At 43.4% G+C, this 12,735-nt stretch overlaps 1 non-coding gene and 1 pseudogene across 1 annotated transcript; both read right to left on the reverse strand.

Moving 5' to 3' along the window:
• Positions 1-5,115: 5,115 nt before the first annotated feature.
• Positions 5,116-7,803, reverse strand: LOC131805298 (large subunit ribosomal RNA; annotated as a pseudogene).
• A 359-nt stretch (positions 7,804-8,162) lies between these two features.
• On the reverse strand, positions 8,163-8,341 carry LOC131805275 (5.8S ribosomal RNA). Its single transcript, XR_009343609.1, has one exon. It is a non-coding gene; the product is annotated as a 5.8S ribosomal RNA (ribosomal RNA).
• Between the last annotated feature and the right edge of the window lie 4,394 nt (positions 8,342-12,735).

Raw genomic sequence — 12,735 nt, forward strand, 5'->3', positions numbered from 1 at the left:
CGCACCACCCTTCTTCAATGGGGAACCAGGCTTCTGACGCTTGGATTCCTCCCCGCCATCTGAACTCTGCTCACTCTCCGTATGGCGCAACCTACGCCCAGTAGGAGGAGGCATAAGCACCTCAGCCGAGCCACCCATACCACCGTCCACCTCCATGTCAGAGGTTTCGGAATTAACTTCCGAAACCGAGCCCTTCTTCTTCTTCACCACTTTCGGAAGCATGTCCAAGACACAAACCCCTCGAAAACAATTCCAACTATCACCCACCAGATGTCGTAATCAAAGTCCAAGTACAATTCCAGTCACAACAAAGCCAAACACTTACCAAAAAGAAGTTAAGCACGATTGCTTCAACTTAACCTCACAATAAGTGAGACACCAAATTCAGTGGCCAAAGGCACTCCAGCCGAGAAAACCAATTGTCCAAAACGTAATCCAAACTCAATAAGAAAAGACCGCACTTGTCACAACGAGATTCCAGCACTTCCAAAACCACACACTGGCGCGCACTAAATGTCCGCTGCGGTGAGACACCAATGGTTGCCCAGAGGATTCCCCACCAACAACTTAATATCACTGACAGAGTCAGAAAATCTGAATTTCGCGTTAAGAGCGAGACAAGAAATTTCGCAATAACTTCACCCGAATTTTAACACAATTTTCCGCTAGTAAGATTACACGACCGTTCTCATCAACTGCTCAACGTCAAGTGAGTGATAGGGACATACCTGAGTGTTGTTTTATGTGAGCACCTACCTTGCGGTCTTAGCACCGGGTGAATACAATGCGTCTACCAACGCCCCCACAAAAGTGAGTACCAATTCGCTCGCACGTTATTTGGACGCGGTCGCCTCCTTGGTTAGGAGCGGAGCCTATCTAAAACTCCTGCCTTTCTATGGGTCAGGCACCCGGTTGATAATGCAACTCCACATTCGAGCAACACACTCTCCCCGCGATTTGGGTATAAACCACAGCCACCACGATGCTCCCACAAGGGGGCCAACACCAACTGCCAGGCTAGATCCGAAGATCTAGGGGCACCTGGCACCCGCGGTACCAGAATATAGCCTCCGGTCAGGCTTCGTAGCATCGCTACTACCAGTTGAACTCCCAACAGTCCGGGACTGGTCACCCACCAACAGAAAAGCAGCAAAAAACACGCACTCAAATCACAACAATTAACATGCTGTCCTCACGGACTGCACAATGGGTCCACTGGGACCGCGGCAACGGACTACACAACACAAACAATAAACAGGACTACCCTCACGGATAGCCTACACTACATCCACAGAGGAACCTCAGCAATCGTCCCAAAGGTCCAAGGACCAAACCGGCCCAACAGCCCACGGCCCACCTCCACTATGTGCGGGGACCCCCTCCACTAAGTCTTGTCCTTCTACTAAATACTTCACGCGCAAAATTACTTAAACATCTAAAGGTCCGATCGTCTCATACGTAATACCCATATTTGCTAAACATCTAATGTCATTATAGTAACGGCATTCCGTCAGTATATGCACCCAGTCCTCGGTCATCCCGCACCCACATAAATCCGCCTTGTACCGCCTAATATCCCCATCTACCAGATCAGAAGGGCTGAGCCAGCTCTCATCCTCAGCCAGCTGCAAACCGCGTTTCAGCTTATACAGAATAGCCCTACTTCTCACTTCCAGATCAAGCGGCACGGCGCCAAGCAGCACCTGCAGTGCATCAGTGGACACAGTCCTACACACAGGCAAACACGCTAACATGACGACCCGCTGACACGACAGGAGCTTTTTCCGACTCAACACAGACGCACCGGTTTTGTACCACACAGGAGCCCCATAAGTTGCGCAGGCAACAAACAGGCCACCATATGTGATACGCACGGAACGCCTGCTCAAGCCCCAATCAGTCCGCAAAACACGCCTGACCATTCCCACCACTCTAGTTAGCTTCTCCTTCAGGTGATCAAAGTGAACCAGGAAATTAAGCGTATCCTTCATATGAATGCCTAGATACTTTATTGTACTTGCGTACCTTATGCCATGTTCACCAGCTCGTATAAACGGAGGTCGACTATGAGCAAGCCTGCCTTTCAGCATCATCAACGATGTCTTGTCATTCGCAACCTCAAAGCCAACTCGATCACTCCATGCTTGGACTATACGCATAGCCTGCTCACCACGAGTCTCCAGCTCAAGGCGAGACTCACCTTCAACCATGATAAGCAAGTCATCCGCATAAGCACAAACCTTGAAGGACGCCGAGAGCTCCCGCAACAGAGGATCCATCATGAGGTTCCAAATAAATGGGCCACAGATGGACCCCTGAGGGCAACCACGTTGGACATCCTTCCAGACCGAAGCACTGGATCCCATGACACAAGCCTTCCTCTCATGAAAGTAACTAGACCCAAGGCCAATTTCCTGGCAACCGATCGCTAACAACCTCGTGAGCACGCTATTCCACAAAAGGAAGTCAAATGCACCCTTAAAGTCAACAAAAATACCAACGACATACTTGGCATTTGACCCACTCAGGCTATTCTGCACATGCAACCACGAATCCACAGTACTTCTACCCTCGGTAAAACCGAATTGATGCGGCGATGTACCTTCGGAGTAGCGCTCCTTAAGCCTAGACACCATAATCCTCTCCAGTACTTTCCCCCACCCCGAGGTCATTGCCGTAGAGCTGCTACGCAATGCCTGTAGGTCGCCCTGACTACATGACCCACCATGCCGGCGCACACGGTATACTTTACCCCATGGATCGTCTTTATTGTCCTGGATAAATCTCCTCCAATTGTCTTCTTTACTCCTAGACATTCGCGTCTAAACCAAGGATAAGCGGACAACTACTCGCAAGGAGTAGTACCGTATCCATATACCTTAAATAGGGCTCCAGCGGAGAGCTAAATCTACAATAGATGCTAGCCAACAACATCTTTCCCCCCGCGCACTCAACGGACAGACACAACCCCCATTGGCTACTTGAAACAACCGTACAGTCAAAGTCACTGTCCACAACAACTATAGCAGAGTCTCCTCCCTCGTCCGTAAAGACACGCATCCCCCCGGAAGTCCCCGCACACAACCATCCCTGCAGAAAGGCTCTTGAATCAAGGCAAAGGTTGCGCCCATACGAAGTAACGCCTGGCCAAACTCGTGCATCACACTGGAGGACCTCTGACAATTATACTGGAGCACGCGCATCCTAATGTCTGGCATTCGCTCTCGCCGCCAACGCTGCATAAACCGGACAAGACACTGACAGCATCAAATGTCCAGTAGGCAGCCCCTTGAATTCACAGTTCCTACACCTCACTGGATTGGGACATTCGGAAAACAAATGCCCAGTTAACTCACAGCGCCGGCAGACATCGGACTTCATCCTGCACTCTCTCACACGATGGTCAAAACCCAGACATCTATAGCAGGAAGGCACAGGATCCTGCCTACGCACAAGGAAGCGGAACCACTTTATGTAAGCTCCCTCAGCACAAAGCTTTTCCGCCACACGTTCAGTGCACTCCAACACAACGTTCACTTTGGAGTCATTAGCTCCAGCCTTCCAGGGTCCACTAGCCAGCCGCACGCTCTTCTTGAAAGTTTCAGGTGACATCAACTCGGCCAAATTCAATTCATAAAGTTCACCCATGAACTCATCTGTGGACAGCTCAGAATGAACTCTCTGGACAACTACTTTCGGGCCCAATTTGTCATTCACTGACACCTCCAGTCCAACATCAGCAAACTTTGTGTTAGCTACAATCTTCTCCCTCTCAGCTACAGAGGGAGTTCTTATTACAGCACCACCATCTCGCACCTCCTTCACTTCATGCACTCTAACGCCCAGAGTAGGGCCCACCTCATCCACCACCTTCTTGACCACCTCCTTACTCGAGTTGCCCTTCTTGGACCTCACCACGACCGACCAGGTTTCCACAGCTTTAGGCACGGAAGCAACAACAGGTGCGACAGGCAAAGCTTGAGGCACAATAAGTGGCGCCGCACCAGCAGCAGCAACAACAGACGGCCCTGGAGCAGGGCCCACCACACCGCGAGCCGAGAGCTGCTCAAAAGCCTCCAATTTCCCCTTGAGCCTCTCGTTCTCCACAATAGCATGCATCAACATCTTCTCGTACTTACTAGCCAACGAGATCACCTCACGCGTCGTATCAGCACTGCAATTGCTTTCGCACAAAAGATCCAGAAGAGAGTCAGTGTCGCTCTTCATTTCCAACACCGACACTCCACCAGCTGACTTCGGAGATGATCTCTTTGCACGAGATCGGCTCTCCCTCTGCCCATCCTTCGCACGCTCACTACCAGACGAGACACCAACTGCCTCACCACCAGCAACAGCACCATCTCCAGCAACACTAACAGCATCAATCACACCCACAACACCACCCGGACCACCCTTCTTCAATGGGGAACCAAGCTTCTGCCGCTTAGATTCCTCCCCGCCATCTGAACTCTGTTCACTCTCCGTATGGCGCAACCTACGCCCAGTAGGAGGAGGCATAAGCACCTCAGCCGAGCCACCCATACCACCGTCCACCTCCATGTCAGAGGTTTCGGAATTAACTTCCGAAACCGAGCCCTTCTTCTTCTTCACCACTTTCGGAGGCATGTCCAAGACACAAACCCCTCGAAAACAATTCCAACTATCACCCACCAGATGTCGTAATCAAAGTCCAAGTACAATTCCAGTCACAACAAAGCCAAACACTTACCAAAAAGAAGTTAAGCACGATTGCTTCAACTTAACCTCACAATAAGTGAGACACCAAATTCGACTTAGCCTCACAATAAGTGAGACACCAAATTCAGTGGCCAAAGGCACTCCAGCCGAGAAAACCAATTGTCCAAAACGTAATCCAAACTCAATAACCAAAGACCGCACTTGTCACAACGAGATTCCAGCACTTCCAAAACCACACACTGGCGCGCACTAAATGTCCGCTGCGGTGAGACACCAATGGTTGCCCAGAGGATTCCCCACCAACAACTTAATATCACTGACAGAGTCAGAAAATCTGAATTTCGCGTTAAGAGCGAGACAAGAAATTTCGCAATAACTTCACCCTAATTTTAACACAATTTTTCCGCTAGTAAAATTACACGACCGTTCTCATCAACAGCTCAACGTCAAGTGAGTGATAGGGACAGTAGGAATCTCGTTAATCCATTCATGCGCGTCACTAATTAGATGACGAGGCATTTGGCTACCTTAAGAGAGTCATAGTTACTCCCGCCGTTTACCCGCGCTTACTTGAATTTCTTCACTTTGACATTCAGAGCACTGGGCAGAAATCACATTGTGTCAACACCCGCTAGGGCCATCACAATGCTTTATTTTAATTAGACAGTCGGATTCCCCAAGTCCGTGCCAGTTCTGAATTGATTGTTAATTGATAGTCGTTATAATTTAAGGAGTACACACCTTGCGATGCAACCCAATAAATTTTAGCAAGAAAGTTCCACAATTGGTTACATAGCAACTATCCGAGGAACAAGATCCGGAGATCTCTATTTACCCAGAACGAGTACGTAAACCATGTCCGACTGTCTCAATCTTCAGAGCCAATCCTTATCCCGAAGTTACGGATCTAATTTGCCGACTTCCCTTACCTACATTATTCTATCGACTAGAGACTCTTCACCTTGGAGACCAGCTGCGGATATTGGTACGGCCTGTTGAGATGTTTGCGTGACCCCACCATAAATTTTCAAGGTCCGAGGAGAAAATATCGACACAACAGTAAATGTCATGCTCTTCTAGTCCATCTACCATATCTCTCTTCGAAAGACTTCCATGGTAGTACGACTATAAAACAGAAAAGAAAACTCTTCCGATACCTCTCGACGGCTTCTTTATGGTCGTTCCTGTTGCCAGGATGAGCACAAGGCCCATATTTAATAACAAACGGATACTCAACAAGTTACGGAATTGGAACCGTATTCCCTTTCGTTCAAAATTATTCAAGTGTTTAATCACACAATTTTGCAATTGTCAATTATAACTTGAAAATTTTCAGCTTTCGCCTTGAACTTAGGACCCACTAACTCGTGATCAACCACTGTTCACACGAAACCCTTCTCCACTTCAGTCCTCCAAAGGCTCATTCGATTATTTGCTACTACCACCAAGATCTGTGCCAATGGCGGCTCCATGCAGGCTTACGCCAAACACTTCCATGCATACCATTGTACCCTCCTACTCACTAAAGTTTCAAAGTTTAAAATCCAACCGAAATTGAATATAAACCATTTACTTTAGCGGTAATGTATAGGTATACAAATTAAGCGCCATCCATTTTAAGGGCTAGTTGCTCCGGCAGGTGAGTTGTTACACACTCCTTAGCGGATTACGACTTCCATGTCCACCGTCCTGCTGTTTTAAGCAACCAACGCCTTTCATGGTATCTGCATGAGTTGTCAATTTGGGCACCGTAACATTACGTTTGGTTCATCCCACAGCGCCAGTTCTGCTTACCAAAAGTGGCCCACTGGGCACATTATATCACAACCACACCTTCATACCAAGAAAGGTGTGGTTCTTACCCATTTAAAGTTTGAGAATAGGTTAAGGTCGTTTCGACCCTAAGGCCTCTAATCATTCGCTTTACCAGATAAGATTATTTTACATAATTTTTAAATGCACCAGCTTTCCTGAGGGAAACTTCGGAGGGAACCAGCTACTAGATGGTTCGATTGGTCTTTCGCCCCTATACTCAATTCTGACAATCGATTTGCACGTCAGAACTGTTTCGGTCTTCCATCAGGGTTTTCTCTGACTTCAACCTGATCAAGTATAGTTCACCATCTTTCGGGTCACAGCATATATGCTCAAGGTACGCTCTGGTTAGAGGCATAAATAATATAAATATTATTATGCATAACTGATAGAACGCCCCGGGATTGAATTAATAGACTATAAATAGACTAAAAACTAATCCCATAAAAGTTATGTTAATTTCGCTATTAGGTTTAAATTCCCAATAACTTGCAAATATGTTAGACTCCTTGGTCCGTGTTTCAAGACGGGTCCCGAAGGTATCCTGAATCTTTCGCATTGTAAATCATATAAGCGCATATAATAAACACAAAAATCAAGATTAATGTGCCATTATAGAATACAAGTATTCAAGCGCTATATATAATAGATCTATCAACACTTTATCCAATCGACAGCACTTATTCTATGTTGATACGCAAGCATACTAATTTGAATAAACTTTCGCCATCGATCTTATGATAAATTGTGTATGTTAATAGATTACAATGTCCTTATATGGAAAAAATGCACGCCATTCTCACTATATTATTTATATAGCAATCGTAACGATGAATTTTCCATAATGGATATTCAGGTTCATCGGGCTTAACCTCTAAGCAGTTTCACGTACTTTTTAACTCTCTATTCAGAGTTATTTTCAACTTTCCCTCTCGGTACTTGTTTACTATCGGTCTCATGGTTATATTTAGTTTTAGATGGAGTTTACCACCCACTTAGTGCTGCACTATCAAGCAACACGACTCTTTGGAAATGTTCTCTAGTAATCATTAACGTTATACGGGCCTGGCACCCTCTATGGGTAAATGGCCTCATTTAAGGACTTAAATCGTTAATTTCTCATACTAGAAATTGAACACTGCATCTCACATTTGCCATAAAGACAAAGTGACTTAGTGCTGAACTTTTTCCTTTTCGCTCGCCGCTACTAAGGAAATCCTTCTTAGTTTCTTTTCCTCCCCTCATTAATATGCTTCAATTCAGGGGGTAGTCCCATATGAGTTGAGGTTGTATAAAACAGATACTATTCAGTTATACATTAAATAGAAACACCATCATTTTCAAATGAAAAAATCTTTTCTTTTCGATATATATCTTTCATTTTCAATTCAAAAGAGACAATTCTAGTTTCATAAAAAAATCATTTTATGCTAGACCTTCCTCAATCGATTGAAAAAATATATAAGTATTTGAGAAAATACTAGGATTTTTTCAATGAGGTATTCTATCTTGACTATTAATATTATGAATTCTTTATGTATATATTCATCAAATGATGGAATATACAGAATCCAGTAATATAACATGTACTCAAAACACAAATCATTTGATGATTTGATTATTTAACCAACTTATTTAGCATAGTCTTACAACCCTCAACCATATGTAGTCCAAGCAGCACTCTAAAATTAATTAAAGTACCTTACAGCATGGACTGCGATATGCGTTCAAAATGTCGATGTTCATGTGTCCTGCAGTTCACACGATGACGCACAGTTTGCTGCGTTCTTCATCGACCCATGAGCCGAGTGATCCACCGCTTAGAGTGATAATTTATTTTTGTGTTTTGTGTATACAGTCAAAATTGTTTTTATTGAAAGAAATCAAAAATACACCAAAATGAATTGGCATATATCAATTTCTTCAATAAGTTATGTTTTTTATACATACAATTTAGGTTGCGAATGTCTTAGTCCAAACAACCGCTTGACATCAACATTCCCCACTCGGTGGTATATGTCGAGCAAACAGAAGAAGGACATTAACTTATATTAAATATGAGTACAACTGTAATTGTATGTTTTTGTTATGCAATGTATGTATTCGATCAATGAAGATCAAAACAGTACACTGAGTATAATCGAATAGTTGCATGGAATAATTAAATTCTTTACAACTATGACAATGTATGATTTTATATTCTTTCGAATTGTAAACCAGTACATTGAAAAAAGTTTCTTATTGGTCTTCTTCTTTCTTGTTTTTTACTTTTTTTCCAAATTCCTTCTATGCAGAAGAAAATATGGAGAATAAAAGTTTGTTTGTTATACGGTTGGAACACGTTAATGATCCTTCCGCAGGCTCACCTACGGAAACCTTGTTACGACTTTTACTTAATCTAAATAATCAAGTTCGGTCAACTTTTGCGAAACATCCGTAACACGTTACAATGATCACGTCCGGAGACCTCACTAAATAATTCACTCGGTAGTAGCGACGATCATTGCAGTATAGTATGCTTTTCAACTTACTATACTTGATATTGATATGAAATTAATAATTTCATATTTTCGTTTTTGTGCCCCTTTATTTGTGTGGAGATTTTCGAAAACCATCAAAAATCTCTCCGTGCTATATTTACGAGCCTGCACACATCGACCTGCCGATCGGATAGAGCTCGCTTCCTACCATTCAAGCATTTGAACGCCTCAACTTAATGAAGCATGCTCATAACAATAGGAAGAATACCATGAATAATTTTTGTTTGAATTTAAAGAATTGTGTGGTGAGAACACGCGAATGCTCTACACAAAACCACTGTATGAAAGAATACTACCAACCAACAACAGGTCGCATTCTACTAGTAGTTAAACCAAACTACCAGTCGACGGACTGCTGCGACATCCATATTCCTTCTAGTGTTATTTCATCACAAAACTCATCGAAATCGCTTGAACAAATCATTAGCAACCACCAAAATGGTGTTTCTAGTCATCGTTCGTGGTCTCCCAATGAGTTGCGATGACTTCGGTACATGGTCATTTTTTCATGAGACGACACGTATACCTATAGATAGTTATGCAGTGCGGTCCGTACAAAATTGCACAATTGAGTATTTGAAAAATCGAATATTCACAAATATTCGAATAAAATATTCAAATATTAAGATATTAAAAAGAATTTCTGTTTCATATCACTGGCAATCACGGGCAATTTATTTTAAATGAAGGAAAATTTTTTCTCAACATTTAATTTTTTTTTTATTTTTTCTGGCAATAAATAGAGAAAATTGATGAATAATATATATTATTTTCATCATATTTTATTTCTAAAATATTTATTTATTATCCGATTTCTATGAAATTTTCAGGAATAATTTAGATAGGCATTTTACATTGTTTTATCAAAGAAAATTCACAATATTTACCCATTTCGAATTTCTATGAATATTTTATTGTTTTTAATATATTGAAAAACTACAAAATAAATTCATAAAAAATAGAAAAGTGGAAATATTAATGGAATTCTTTTGGCATAAAAGAGCCCAATATAGAAGCGACCTTTTATGCCTAGATTTTGGCAATTTAAAGCATCTTTCGATATTTTGTAAATTTTTTTCCATTTTATAAATATTATTGAAAAACACGAAAAATATTTCTTAAAAATTACACATTGAAATTACCCAAGTTATTTCATTTTATTTTGATAGCATTGATCAATAGCTATCATTCAAGCCGTTTTCTATACTTCTATGTGCATTTTTCAATTTTTCATGAATATTTTTCGATTTTTTTAATATTTTCCAAAAATGGCATAAAAAATTCTTAAAAATCGTATATTGAACAAATTGTAAAAATTTGTTCGGCATAATGTTGCTACATTAAGTAGCGATCATTATGCATCATTTCCTGGCAATTTTCATGTAATTTTCAATTTATTATGATTTTTTCTTGGTTTTTATCAACAGTATTAAAGGCGAAAAAAATCATAAAAAATTAAAAATTCTTTTTATGTCTGATATGACTTTATTACAATATAGCTATTCGAAATAGATATTATGTTAGTCAATTCAGACATTTTTCTTTGGCAATTTACGATTATTTGGTGTATCACCATATATATATATTAACTAGGGCGGATGGATATGGTTAGATTTTTATATTTTGGTCTTCTTCTCTTCTTTGGATGTGTTCAAATAAGTCACTAGAGTGATGACTAGACATTTTGAAACCATTCTGAAGTAAAATGCACACAATTTACTCCAGCAGCCGTTTAACACCATTCGAAGAATATAAGCTGTTTTGGGTGATTCTCATACAAAAATTACCTTTTATATTCTTCTTCTGTGAAAGCTAGGGACATACCTGAGTGTTGTTTTATGTGAGCACCTACCTTGCGGTCTATCTCACAGTGGTCTTAGCACCGGGTGAATACAATGCGTCTACCAACGCCCCCACAAAAGTGAGTACCAATTCGCTCGCACGTTATTTGGACGCGGTCGCCTCCTTGGTTAGGAGCGGAGCCTATCTAAAACTCCTGCCTTTCTATGGGTCAGGCACCCGGTTGATAATGCAACTCCACATTCGAGCAACACACCCTCCCCGCGATTTGGGTCTAACCACAGCCACCGCGATGCTCCCAAGGGGGCTAGGGACATACCTGTGTGTTGTTTTATGTGAGCACCTACCTTGCGGTCTATCTCACAGTGGTCTTAGCACCGGGTGAATACAATGCGTCTACCAACGCCCCCACAAAAGTGAGTACCAATTCGCTCGCACGTTATTTGGACGCGGTCGCCTCCTTGGTTAGGAGAGGAGCCTATCTAAAACTCCTACCTTTCTATTGGTCAGGCACCCGGTTGGTAATGCAACTCCACATTCGAGCAACACACTCTCCCCGCGATTTGGGTTTAACCACAGCCACCGCGATGCTCCCACAAGGGGGCCAACACCAACTGCCAGGCTAGATCCGAAGACCTAGGGGCACCTGGCACCCGCGGTACCAGAATATAGCCTCTGGTCAGGCTTCGTAGCAACGCTACTACCAGTTGAACTCCAAACAGTCCGGGACTGGTCACCCACCAACAGAAAAACAGCAGAAAACACGCACTCGGAACACGACAATTAACATGCTGTCCTCACGGACTGCACAATGGGTCCACTGGGACCGCAGCAACGGACTACACAACACAAACAGTAAACAGGACTACCCTCACGGATAGCCTACACAACATCCACATAGACACCCCAGCAATCATCCAAAGGTCCAAGGACCAAACCGGCCCAACATCCCACGGCCCACCACCACTATGTGCGGGGACCCCCTCCACTAAGTCTTGTCCTTCTACTAAAAACTTCACGCGCAAAATTACTTAAACATCTAAAGGTCCGATCGTCTTCAAGGACCCTACTGAAATCCCACCACGCCCCTCCATACGTAATACCCATATTTGCTAAACATCTAATGTCATTATAGTAACGGCATTCCGTCAGTATATGCACCCAGTCCTCGGTCATCCCGCACCCACATAAATCCGTCTGGGCAAGGCCTCTCTTATGCAAAAATGCATTGAGAGAGCCATGCCCCGTCAGTAAGAAACCAGTACTTAAGCCCAAGCGAAAGTCTGGCCGGTCCAGTACGAACGTTGCGTCACGAATAAATTCGTACGTCACCCTTCCCTTGTCACTGTCCGTCCACCTTGTCCTCCAAAAATCAACAACGCACTCCCGAAGGAGCGCCTTGTACCGCCTAATATCCCCATCTGCCAGATCAGAAGGGCTGAGCCAGTTCTCATCCTCAGCCAGCTGCAAACCGCGTTTCAGCTTATACAGAATTGCCCTACTTCTCACTTCCAGGTCAAGCGGCACGGCGCCAAGCAGCACCTGCAGTGCATCAGTGGAGCTTTTTCTGACCCAACACAGACGCACCGGTTTTGTACCACACAGGAGCCCCATAAGTCGCACAAGCAAAAAACAGGCCACCATATATGACACGCACGGAACGCCTGCTCAAGCCCCAATCAGTCCGCAAAACACGCCTGACCATTCCCACCACTCTAGTTAGCTTCTCATTCAGGTGATCAAAGTGAACCAGGAAATTAAGCCTATCCTTCATATGAATGCCTAGATACTTTATTGTACTTGCGTACCTTATGCCACGCTCACCAGCTCGTATAAACGGAGGTCGACTATGAGCAAGCCTGCCTTTCAGCATCATCAACGA

This window comes from Musca domestica, unplaced genomic scaffold, assembly GCF_030504385.1.
Source record: "Musca domestica strain aabys unplaced genomic scaffold, Musca_domestica.polishedcontigs.V.1.1 5, whole genome shotgun sequence".
Lineage (NCBI taxonomy): Eukaryota > Metazoa > Arthropoda > Insecta > Diptera > Muscidae > Musca > Musca domestica.